This window comes from Urocitellus parryii, chromosome 14 (genome assembly GCF_045843805.1).
Source record: "Urocitellus parryii isolate mUroPar1 chromosome 14, mUroPar1.hap1, whole genome shotgun sequence".
In the NCBI taxonomy this organism is placed as follows: domain Eukaryota; kingdom Metazoa; phylum Chordata; class Mammalia; order Rodentia; family Sciuridae; genus Urocitellus; species Urocitellus parryii.
In genome coordinates this window covers 5,238,490-5,251,640 of record NC_135544.1, presented here as the reverse complement: position 1 = coordinate 5,251,640, position 13,151 = coordinate 5,238,490, and the positions used below count along the sequence as shown (strand labels likewise).

Genomic DNA, 13,151 nt, shown 5'->3' with positions numbered 1-13,151 from the left:
TGAAGAATTAGCACCCTGAACAAGGTTTCCAAGGGTAAACCATTGAAGGAAATTGAGTAATAATTGTACATATACCAGGATTCCAACTTGACTGGTCTTACCTGTGGCAAACACCATGTGATCAATCAAAAGATAATAGGCAATAACCTACCAAGTTTCTTCCCCCATGAAGGATTCTGCTGTCCTTTCTGGGTAAACTCCTCTGATTCTGGATGAGGGAAAGAATGCTGAGAAACCAAATGGTTCATCTGTAATTCCACAAATAATAAGAGTCAAGGCCAAGCGTAAACCCGGGTAGGGCGTATCTAAATTCAATGTCAGCTTCACTGCTCCACAGAGCTTTGGAAGCAGATGGGCTCTCCATGGAGAAACTCAAGAAAATACCAGGTACTAGTAACTTCCTGGGCTAATGAAGTCAGGGAAGATACAAACACCAGGTACTTCTCAAATAATCTGTGCGGTCTGCCATTATGTAGAGCCATGGGTGGTATTTGGTTTTGTTTGTTTTCTTAACTTCACTGTGAATGACTTCTTTATAGGGGACTACTATTTATAGACTAGGTCATTGGAGTAGGGTTGAGAAATTGAGAGCTCCAGTTGGGCAAAATTTGAAAATCTCTGACTGTGATACAATGGGACACTGGGTACCTTGAATCATTGAGCCCTCCCCTTCACCCATCTCCCTTGAATTGTTACTCCTGACCCCCACATCCACTAGGGCTTTTCCCATTTTTACTGGAGCCTCCCCAGTTTGTCATGTTTTCCCCACAATAAGACCCGACCTCCGACTTCCATTCCACCACCCTCTTCTGTCTTTGGGCATCGGGATATCATCTTACCGGTCTCTGACCATCTCACTGACAGGTTAATCTTCTATTGAAGCCATATAAGCAGATTTTGAGGAAGAGATGTGCTCACATTGGAGACAAGGACAAACTGGTCAAGTTATGTAAGCTTGTACAAATTCATGAAAAAAAAAAAATTAAACTGTTTACTATGCCCCAGACAATAGCATTGGATTCCTATTGATCCCATTAAAAACAAAAGAAAAAAAGAAGCATGCTTGCTTAATTCCTTTCTGATAAGCTGCTATGTAGACCAGGAAAACAACTGATGTCACCTTTGTGCTGTGGTATGGCTTGTGGTTCTTTTCTAATGTGATGATCTCAACAAGAAACCAGGACCTGTGCTCTGTAGAGGAAGAGGCAACAAAGAACTGCACTAGAAGATGCCCTTGATGGCTGCCAAGAATTCTTCCCAGCCTCCACCTCTTCATTGGCAATATTCAGCAACACATTTTTCTTATCTGTCTCCCTTCTTTCCAATTCTTTTAAGCTCCCTCTTCCTTTCTTTATTTTTTTTTTCTTCCTACATCCCAGCCTATTCTCTGGTATTGCGGAGGGCACCACAGCCATTGCAAAATCCTCCTGATGGGCTACAATTGTCATGAGTGGTTCCAAAAAATTACAAATGACTAAGTGTTTACACCCAAATGATGGTATAAGCCCCAACATGGACCAGCTCTGTTTCTAAATGTTTATTATTTTATATGTCCTTTGTGTCTCAAGAGAGCAGCTGATATCCTTAAAAGACAAACGAATAGAATTTGTGGTGACTTTGATGCATTAAAGAAATGATGCAATGGGGCTGGGGCTGGGGCTGGGGCTGGGGCTCAGCAGTAGAGCACTCACCTAGCACGTGTGAGGCCCTGTTCCATCTTTAGCACCACATAAAAATAAATGAATAAAGATATTGTGTAAAAGAAAAAAGAAATGATGCAAGCCGGCAGCAGCGGCACACACCTATAATTCCAGCAACTTGACTGTAAGCTGAGGGAGGAGGATTCCAAGTGCCAGGCCAGGCTTAGCAACTTAGCAAGACCCTGTAGCTTAGTGGTAAAGTGTCCCTGAGTTCAATCTCCTGTACCAAATAAATAAATAATACAGTGTGAGGAAGGCCATTACATCCAAGCGCATATGAAGGAAAAACTAATGCGTTTAGTGGATATTGGGTTGGGCATAAGTCAGAAAAAAATAAAAATAAATCCAAAATGTAATAGCATGATTACAGGGTGCCAGGGACTCATTCTCTCTGCAACCTTCAATGTTTAACTCTCTGTTGGGTTATTTGATTCAGATTTTATGTCTGCAGAAGAACAGAGAGAGAGAAAAATCCCCATGAAGGGCTGGGGTGTACTCAGTGTTGGTGTACTCATTTAACATGAGAGGTCATGGTTTGATCTCCTGCACACACACACACACACACACACACACCATGAGGAAGATATTAGAATATTTAAAATCTGAAGGCATAAAAGACACACAAAAAAGAAAGTGGTTTTCAGCACTATGTTGTAAGCTTGAGTCTATTGTAAACTCAAACATCCTAGAAATTGTTTTCTTCCCTCAAAATTGCTTTTGAAGCATGCCTGTAATCTCACCAGAGGCTGAGGTAGGAGGATGCCACATTCAAGGCCAACTTCAACAACTTAGCAAGACCATGTCTCAAAATTAAAAAATTAAAATTAAAAAGGGATGAAGATGTAGTTAGTGTAGCTCCTAGGTTCAGTCTACAGTGCAACAAACACACACAAAATAAGCTTCAAATGCTGATACACTTCTTACATTATTTTTTATAGGTAGCTTCTCTTTAAGTAATTGAACTAAGGATGACCAGAAATCTGCCTTGACTATAAAGATAAGCACATAACTTGCTGATTAATTTTGAAGAGTAGCTCTGACTTCAAGGTGGTTTTAGGAATAACTGAGATAATGAAATCACTTTATTATTTATAAGAATTGTGTGTGGGGTGGTGCTGGGATTGAGTCCAGGGCCTTGCACATGCTAAGCATGTACTCTACCACTGAGCCATATTCCCAGCCCCTCATTTTATATTTAAAATGCAGTAATGGTGATAAAGAGTTCTTCAGTTTCTTAGTTAACTTTTAATCTTGCTAAATTATATGTTGTGTATTAAAGGTAGAAAAAGAGACAGAGGGAGAGAAAGAGAAAAAACATCGGAGTGTAAGATATTCTCCCCTTGATGCACATGTTAACATTTCTTGCTCATTTATCCATGGAATATTCTGATTTTGGACTTTTTCCACATCCTAAATTTAGAAAGCTAGAATTATCTTTTAAGCACCACTTTAAGCAACCTTTTTGAAAGGAAGAAAGCCAACAAGGGGGAAATCTGTATTTCCTGGTGGTTGGAATGCAATATCTCTAACACAGTCATTCAGCAGAGAAGTCTTATTACATGCTGATGTTACAGCAAGGACAGTAATCCAGCAAATTCATTACAAGTTTGCAAGAGTGAAAACTTCTACATTAAGACCGAGAAACATGAGAAACACAGACTGCTGCCAGGCAATGAATTATAGGCGGGATCCCCTCTTTGTGTGTTCAGGGAGCCATGCACATTGAATTGAATAATTGGCTTTAATGTACCAGGGGAGATTTCATTATTTAAAGAAATTCTAGGTTGAGTCTTTTTATAGCTAAAGCATTCTTTTTCTTTTCTTTCTTTTTTTTTTTTTCCTTTGGTGGGGGTCGTGCTGGGAACTGAACCCAAATCAAGTCCTCATGCCTGCTAGGCTCTAACACTGACCTATATCTACCTACAAGCCTAAAGCAGTCTTTTAAAGTGGAATTTAAGGATTTCTCCACTTTTAAAAATGTATATACTTTGAAACATTAAATTCTGCACATAAACAATGAGGGGTGTTTTTTTTTAAAGTAAGACATGCCTATAGAATAAATCAGTAACAAGTAATTTCTCTAAAGTCGTGTTTATGAAAAGAAATGTTTGAAGCTATCACAGATGGAGAAAGAGAAGTTCTGAATGAATGCTCTTTGCTCAATTATTAATTTTTAAAAGGGGAAGGGCTTTCAGCCCTGTAGCAAAACCTTCTCAGAGCTGCCCCTCTCTCCCATGCTTCCCAGCCAGGCTGACTCTTTGAGCTTGCACCTTTAGTCCAGGAAACCCTGCCATGGATAGGGGCACTGCCATCTCAGTTGCTTTCCTCCTCCAAGACAGGCCCATTTCTGGCAGTAGATAGCTGAAATCCTCACTGTGGCCAATTTCTACCTCTTCCCAATACTCCTTGTGGAGAGGGGTCCATTGGAAAGTGGCCTATCCTATGTTGTGTCGTCTCCTCTTGATCAAAAGACTATTAAATAGAAACTACATCTTTGCCCCGTTTACAGATCATTTAAAAAGCCTCAATACAGGAAAAAATAAAATAAAAAATAAAAAAAAAGAAAAGAAAACAGGTGGGGGGAGAAAAGAAACAAAGGAGAAAGCTCAATATTTGAGAAACAAAAGTTTTGCTGCCAAGCTTCAGTGATAACATGTGGCTGTGTTTTAGGAAAATATGGATACTTTCCCTTCTACTCCTCACTGTGAGATTAATTTATACAGTGGAGTAACAAAGCTAGCATCAGAATCCAAAGAATGAGTTGTCAGCCCAGCTCAGCCTCTAATTAGCCAGGAGATCATAGTCTCATTCTTCAATCTCTCTAAACCTTAGTTTTCGCTTCTGTAAGATGGAGATAATAGTAACTACCAACACATATTAATTGTTTAGTACATGCCAACTCTGTGCCAATGAATAAGACCAAAATAGTTCCCCCTCCCCAGATATTTGGGGTTGAATGGGAGTGATAGATAATAAACATACACACACGTGCACCACAATGATAAGTATAAAGGGCCGACAAAAATCAAACTGGGGTGAGAGATGACCATGGAAGGTTTTTCTGAGCAAGAGGCATGTCAGTTAAGATCAGAAGAGTTCCAGACAGAAGAGCATACCTAAGAACTCAGAGGCAGAATAGAGCTTGGATTATGGGGGAACAAATCCCAGGCACTGAAGATTAAGGAGAGAGAGGGAAGGAAGGTACAAGATGAGGCCCAAGGGTCACAGGGACTTAGGGCCTAGTGGCCACAGTAAGGAATTGTAATTTATGATACTGGGACCTAAGCAGAGCAGCGATGTTATCTGAGTTTTTGATGGAAATGGAATTGTGAACAAGAATGAAAGGGAATAATTACAAGTCTATTCTAGTGTAAGTTCCAGCCTTTTTATTTTTTTATTTTGAGACAGGGTCTCAAAAAGTTGCTGAAGCTAGCCTCGAACTTGCAATTCTCCCACTTCAGCCTCCTGAGTTGCTGGAATTACAGGCATGTGCCTCTGTGCCCAACAGTCCCAGAATCTTGAAGGTCCACGAACCTGGAGTTTTGATTTCCAACGGTAGAAGATGGGTTTTCCCGCTCTAGAAGAGAGGAATTTACCTTTAGCCTTTTTGCTCCATCTAACCCTTAAGAGGTTAGGTGTTGCCCATCCATATCAGGTAAAGGTGAATCTTCCTCACCTCAGTCCACGGACTCAAACACCCATCTCTTCCAGAAACACCCTCACAGACACAACCAGAAACACTTTACTAACTATCTGGATATGCTTCTATCTGGCCAAGTTGATCTATACAATTAACCATTACAGCTGCCTAGAAAAAAGTCTATGTCCAAGAACTTGAAACATTGAATTTGATTATAATTACTTACTAAATGTATTCTAAAGACCAAAAAAAAAAAAAAAAAAGGAACAGCAAAGGAATCATAAATTATGGAGTCTGGAAGTGTAGTTCAGTGGTAGAGTACTTGCCTAGCATGCAGAAAGCCTTGCGGGGCAGTGGGGCGGGGAGAAAAGAAAGTCTAAACTATGTTCAAAAATCTTATGTTCAGTAATAACACTGTTGCTATTTTAAAACATTTTTTTGTGTATGTTTTAGGATACAGAAAACAAGTAATTATGTTAATGTTATTAAGAACAAAGATTTTCAGTGCAAGAGAGATAAGATTCACATTAAAGTGGAAGCCTGAAATCTTAAATTTGCATTGGAAATTTCAATATGAACTGATTATTTCTTTTTTTTTTTTCTAAATAACATATATTTCCTAGATGTGGCCACTAAGACTAATGAGGCTTAGAAATCTAAAACCAATAAAAATCAGGAGCAATGGCATTTCACTGTTCAAATGGTAGCCTTTAAATAGCTTTTGCCCTTGGAAGGCTCTTTGGAGCCTTGACTCAATTGAGGAAGCAATCCAACACTATGGGACATAGTAGCCAAAAAAGACACAGAAGCCAAAGGGAAAGGACTCCTGTTGGCAAAAGATGAGACACTTGAGTATGACAATGGCATTGAACTCATATCTATTAATTTCCTTGAGATCATATGATATGACAGGAGCAACAATGACAAAATATCAGGTATCAAAAGTCTCCAGGACACGAAACTCTTTGTAAAAATTGGTAAATAAAAGGAAAGAATAAGCACCCATCTTGGTTTCCCTGTATGAGTTGCATTTCAATGTGGTCAAATAGCCAGTGGTTGAGGGAAAAGTTCCCATTTAAAGTATAACTCCAGGTAAAAAGTGCAAAAGGAAATAATAGAGTTAGAAAACTTCCATTTGGTGACTCTAATTAAATTAAGCAATGATTATCAATTGGGCTGCTAAAGCCACCAGGGGAAAGAATGATGGGAAAATTTACAACAGATCAATCAATAAAAGTTACTAACCCCTCAAGACTAATCCCTACCTGCTTCTTTAAAAAAATTTTTTTTTAGTTTTAGATGAACAATATATATATATATATTATAGATAGAGAGAGAGAGAGAGGATCCAACCCAATGCCTCACATGTGCTAGGCAAGTGCACTACCACTGAGCCACAACCCCAGAGCCCCTTAACTGTCTCTTTATAGGAAATGGGGAAGATAGAAGAACAAATTAAATAACATCAAGGGAGAGAAATCAGGCTAGAGATATAGTTCAGTGGCTGAATGTGTGTCTAGCGAATGTGAGTTGATGGGTTTCATCCCCAGCCAAAAGAAGAAAAAGAAAGAATCTCCCAAATGGAGTTTCAGAAATTATGGCCTGATTCATTCAACATGAAAATGGCACTTTTTGGTTTTGGGTCCTAGGGGTTGAACTCAGGACTTTGCACATAATAAGTATGTGCTCTGTCACTAAGTTACATCCCTCAATGGCATTTTTTTTTAGACTGTATTTTTAAATACTATTATATGGCTGGGGGTATAGTTCAGTGGTAAAGTACTTGCTTAGCAGGGGTCCATGCCCTGGATTTAATCCCCAACATTGAAAAAAAGTAGTAAAAAAAATAACTATTATAAAATTTTAAATCAGTAAGAGACATACATATAACCAATTGCAAATTTCCTTAAAAAAAATGAAGTAACGATAGTGGAAGAATTGGTTTGTTTTACCTTATGTTTGAAGACATTTTGCTGGACAGAGATATGGGGTGATTGGTTGGTTGCTGGAGAGGAAGGTGGCATCAGTGAGATCATTTTCATGATGAAATTGAGCATTCAGGCACAATAAAGGGAATGACTGTAGAGAAGATAGAAAGGAAATATACTACTGAAGTGGAGCCTCAATGAAAAACAGGATCCACCCCTACGAAGTTATAGGCTTTGGTCTTAAATCAAGGACCACCTAATTTTAATAAAAGATATTGTAGAAATACCACACTGAAAGCACAAGGCGAAAAGGAAGCTAAACAATCCTGGAGTTTTAGGAGGGAGAAAAGTGCAATGGAGATGTAATAAATTTCTATCACAGAGAAAGCAGCCAGATTTAGTTGAATTCTGAACATGGATATGCCTATTATTTTTGATGAATATATCATGTTGAGATTCCATGGCTGGGGATGTGGCTCAAGCGGTAGCGCGCTCGCCTGGCATGCGTGCGGCCCGGGTTCGATCCCCAGCACCACATACCAACAAAGTTGTTGTGTCCGCCGAGAATTAAAAAATAAATATTAAAAGATTCTCTCTCTCTCTCTCCCTCCTCTCTCACTCTCTCTAAAAAAAAAAAAAGAGAGAGATTCCATTATTTTTGATGAATATATCATGTTGAGATTCCTGTGTTGATAGCTCTTTGCAATTTTTTCAAAGGATTTTGTTTAGCGGCTCGTTCTACCAATTTAACAAACAGGATTCTTAGTATATTAGTAGATTCTTCAAAACAATTAATTAGTCTATTCCTGAGTCCAAACCAGTCTTCCATAATCCATAATATTAAACAATTTTTCAGCCTCATATGCAAAAGGATATAGTGATTGCCTCATCCTGTTACCAAACCTGGCTGGTTTTGCCCACAGCACAGTATACCAATCACTGAACCAATGAGGTTCATAAAAGAGAGTTTATTCACAAGGTGGCCAAACATGAGGAGACAGAAATCCAAGTTTTAAATTCACGTCCCTGAAGATAGGGTTTAGGGTTAATGATTAGATAATGCAGCAGGGTGGTCAGAGGCAGGGGGCAAGGTGATTGGAGGTAAGAAAAAGTGATCACAATCAAAAGTCTCTGCACGCATAGTCAAGGATCTTCCTTGTTCAGAAAACAATTTGTTAGTCTGCACTAAGGGTAGAGTTTTGGCTTTCTGGTGTCAAAAGGTGACCTATAGAACACTTGTGTCAGCTTAAGTTAAAGGGCTGGGGGTTTCAACTTTTTGAAGCCATTTACCGGTTCCTGAAAAACAATTTGGGCAACCATTGCCAGCATGGTGACCCAAATGTCAGAGGTGTTACCTATGGAAAAACTAATGGGAGTATTTTGCTTATCTCTTTGACCTCTAAAATTGGTGATAAAAGTAAATGAGGAAAAATAAAAACCATGAAGGTAGAGAACTTTATTCAGGTTTTCTTTTTCTTTTCTTTTTGAGATAGGGTCCCTTTAAGTTGATTAGACTGTCAGACTGGCCTTGAACTTGTGATCCTCCTGCCTCAGCCTGCTGAGTAACTGGGATTACAGGCCTGCACCATTATTACACCTAGCCCTAAGGCTCTCAGTTGCAACTCTTAACAGGCATTCAAAGACTGCAAACACTGTACTATCATTTTTCCACTTGGCTTGTAGTCAGAAAAGTAACTCTGCTGAAAGCAATCATTATCTTACTGTGTATTTCAAAATCCCATTTTAACCATGTTTACACTATAGGAACCTGGAAAGACCAAAGTGGGATATTGTCATGCTTTCATTACATTAGTCATTACTCATAGAAGGCAGAAGATACTTCTGTTTCTTTTTTCTTATGAAGAGGTTTTTACCCCAAATTGTTAATCATGTAGTCTTTGGAAAGCTGACAAGTATTGCACAATGTTTAGCTGCAAATTCCTTGGAATTTACTGTAATTTTCTGTTTCTCTTCCTCCTCTTCCTTTTTATTTATTTTTTTCTTCTTTCTGTTTTGGATACAAGATTTATTGGTGAGTGTGATTAAGGAGGGGACAACACAGTGGAAGCCGTCATGAGTGCAGTGTTCTCCACCTGTTCAGGGATCATGTCTGGGGACATATTTGACCTCATAACCATCAGGAATGAGCCACTTCTCAGCTACCACATCTTCAAATTCGTCAGTGTTAAACTTCGTAAAAGTTTTGAGATGTGAATGTTCTGGCAGCCAGGAAACCTGAATTTGGCCTTGGATAGGGTCTCAATCACACGTTCCTTGTTTTGCAGCTTGGTGAGGATGGATATGATGACTTACTTGGCCAACGTAAACCCTGGTTACCATGCTCTGGGGTCTCCCAAAGATACCCTGCACACCTCTCTGGAACCTAGATTGTAGACAGCATGAGATCACAGATATGAAAATGCACCGGAAAGTCCTGTCTCCAAAGTCTCTTTGGGCGACTCATATGAGCAACAGGCCGCACACGGCCAAAGAGACTGCTGTTTGCAACCAATGCACATTGTTCCTTCTTAACAAAATATTTTAAGTGCTAATCTTTTTTACACAATTACATTTATACATATTTTATAAAATATGCAAATATAATCATAGGCTGATTTGTAAAACATGTGGTCATTTCCCCTCCCCCACTTTTTTTTCTTATCCTCTCCATCTTCTTCTTGGCCTCCCTTCCCCCACATCAACACCATCCAGCCTGCCTCTCAAGGTCACCCATCTATGTGGAGGACCAGGGGTGTATCCACCTACGTTTTCTCCTTACTCAGGTGTTCAGGTACTCAGGGGAACTCCACATATGTATGAATCCATATGTACAGAACATTATTTTTTAAGCATTATCTTATAAGCAGGGCTCACAGTATCTCTTCATCATACAGGCACCACTTAACAATGTTATCAATTGAGCTCCACATCATTCTTTTAAAAAATGGAGAATTCCCCAGTGGGGACATACCGTTGCTGAACTCCATCTTGCAATACAAGTGGTGATGTAATAAAACTACTCATTTATCTTTGCAATCTTAAACCTATATCTTTGCAAATGGTTATTTTCATGTGATAGTTGCAGGAGTAGAGTTGCTACTGAATTTATTTATTCTTTTAGGAGATGCTGCTGGGTTGCTTTCCAAAAAAGTGAAGGAAAATAGTCTAGGAGAATAAGTCAAATGTGGATAATAATGGCACTCTGTAAATTTAAATTGTGAGGATTGAATGGAGGGAAACATGCAGCGTAAAGACTAACACAGATGAAATTGCTTTTCATTCTCCTAAAGACTGTGGGCTCCCCTAGGTCACTGCCTTAGCCTCTGTACAGTACCATTCATGTGATGTTCAATGATAGTGAGGTTTCAGGATTGTAAAAAGAATTGGTAGAGCAGTGAAAAGCACAGGTTTGGGAGTTGAACAGACCCAATAAGCACAGCATGATGGCTCACACCTATAATCCCAGTGACTTGGGAGGCTGAGGCAAGAAGATCGCTAAGTTCAAAGTCAGCCTCAGCAATTTAGCAAAGCTCTAAGCAAGTTAATGAGAACTTGTCTCAAAATAAAAACAAAAAGGGCTGGAGATGTGGCTCAGTGACTCTGGTAAAAGCACCTCTGGATCCAATCCCTAGTACAAAAAAAACAACAACCCAGAACTGCACAAACAAAACAAAAAAATATAAATGCAATCACATCATTTTTTTTAAGAGAGAGAGAGAGGGAAAATTTTTTAATATTTATTTTTTAGTTTTCGGTGGACACAACATCTTTGTTTGTATGTGGTGCTGAGGATCGAACCCGGGCCACACGCATGCCAAGCGAGCGCGCTACCGCTTGAGCCACATCCCCAGCCCTCACATCAATTTTTATTATGAATAATTTCAGAATTATGCTAAAGTACAAACACTAATATAAATGGCACCCATGAACACCACTTGGCTTCAACAACCGTCAACACACTTACACTCTTGCGTCTGTCTCTTGGCCGTGCCTTCATCACGACCCTTCCCATGGAGTATTTTAAAGTACATTCCAGATATATAATTTCCTTTCCTTCCTTCCTTCCTTTCATTTTTTTATGGTACTGGGGATGGACCCCAGGGCATGCTAGGCATAACATACCTAACAAGAACAACCAAGAGGAGGAAAAGTTTATTCTGACTCATGGTTTCAGAGCCACAATTGTTCTTTGGGCCCAAGGTAAGACAGCACCAAAGGCTGCTTGGAGCTACTCAGCTCACAGTGGGGTCTGGTAGCAGAAGGGCAGGGTGGGGGTGAGGTGGGCACAGGGAAAATGAACCCTTCCAGGGCAGGCCCCTAGTGACCCACCTCCTCCAGTTATGCCCCGCCTGCCTATAGTTTCCACCCAGTTTTTCCATTCAAACTAGGATGGACTGATTAGGTTACAGCTCTTGTAATCTAGTCATTTCTCCTCCTAACATTTCTGCATTAACACAGGAACTTTGGGGGGAACTCCTCATATCCAAACCAAACCAAATCCCTGATACTAAAAACAAACAAATAAATAAATAAAGTTGGTTTCTTAGGCTCTCAAAAGGTGAATGATGAGGAATGTTCTTGTTAACATCATTACCAATTCATTGATTTGTATATATTTAATATGTTTCAATCATGACCATTATTATCCTTTTCATGACTAAATTGCTCCATCTTTGGCCAAAGGGTGCACCTTTATCTTGGCTCCAGGGTTCTTTCCATGTAACCTTGGTAATATTTGGCAGCTACCTGGCTTTCTGGCATAGCAAAATGCTACAGGCTCATCCTGTACAGCACAGCTCTTGCCCCAGTTCAGTCATTTCTGAAACCATTCCTTGTTCCTGGTAATGAAAAAAAGCATTTAGACTTTGAATTTGGACAGCGGTCATTGGATTATTATTGCTTTTTGGCCTTTTTAGTGGACACAACTAGGACGTGTGCATTTTGTAGAATGAAGACAATTCATAAATTCATACTGACATTGCCCATTAGAATTTCAGGTTATAGAGTTTGCACCAAATTTTATTTATTTGATAATTTTATCTTTTTTGTCTGTAACTGGAAACTTTGGGTTCTAACAATATTAACATATTTAACTATTTGGTAATATATATAAATCATTTATAATACAATAGTACATTACAATACATTATTCTTTCTAAATGCAGTTGATTTCTTTACCATTTTTTTTTTGTCCTTAGAAAATATCACATTAAGGGAATATAGCCATATTAATAAGCTTCGAAGTCATTTTCTTACTTTTCTATGTGGTCATGCTGATGACTCAAGGTATTTTTAATTTTTTTCTGTAGAACATGCTTTGTTAATTTCTTTTTTTTTTTCTTAAAGAGAGAGTGAGAGTGAGAGAGAGAGAGAGAGAGAGAATTTTTAATATTTATTTTTTATTTATCGACGGACACAACACCTTTGTTGGTATGTGGTGCTGAGGATCGAACCCCGGCCACACGCATGCCAGGCGAGCGCACTACCGCTTGAGCCACATCCCCAGCCCCTGTTAATTTCTTTTTAAAAATAATTACACAATGGGGCTGGGGATGTGGCTCAAGTGGTAACGTGCTTGCCTAGCAAGCATGAGGCACTGTGTTCGATTCTCAGCACCACATAAAAATTAAACAAAGATATGTGTCCACCTAAAACTAAAAAAATAAATAAATAATTAAAAAAATAATTACACAAACATTTATGGGATTCTTTTGCTATTAAGTCAAAACTATAAAATGCTGTATATACAGAGAAGTCTAGCTTCCATCCCTATTCCTTTCATCCTGCACTTTTCTTATACGTAATATTTTATTAGTTTGCAATTTATACTCCACTGTTGCTGCTTTCAGGTGTAAGGATATACACACATCATTGTTCCTATTT

General features: G+C 38.9%; 1 pseudogene; it reads right to left on the bottom strand.

The window, feature by feature from the left end:
* Nucleotides 1–9,700: 9,700 nt before the first annotated feature.
* On the bottom strand, nucleotides 9,701–9,819 carry LOC113197215 (small nucleolar RNA SNORA70; annotated as a pseudogene).
* Nucleotides 9,820–13,151: the final 3,332 nt, after the last annotated feature.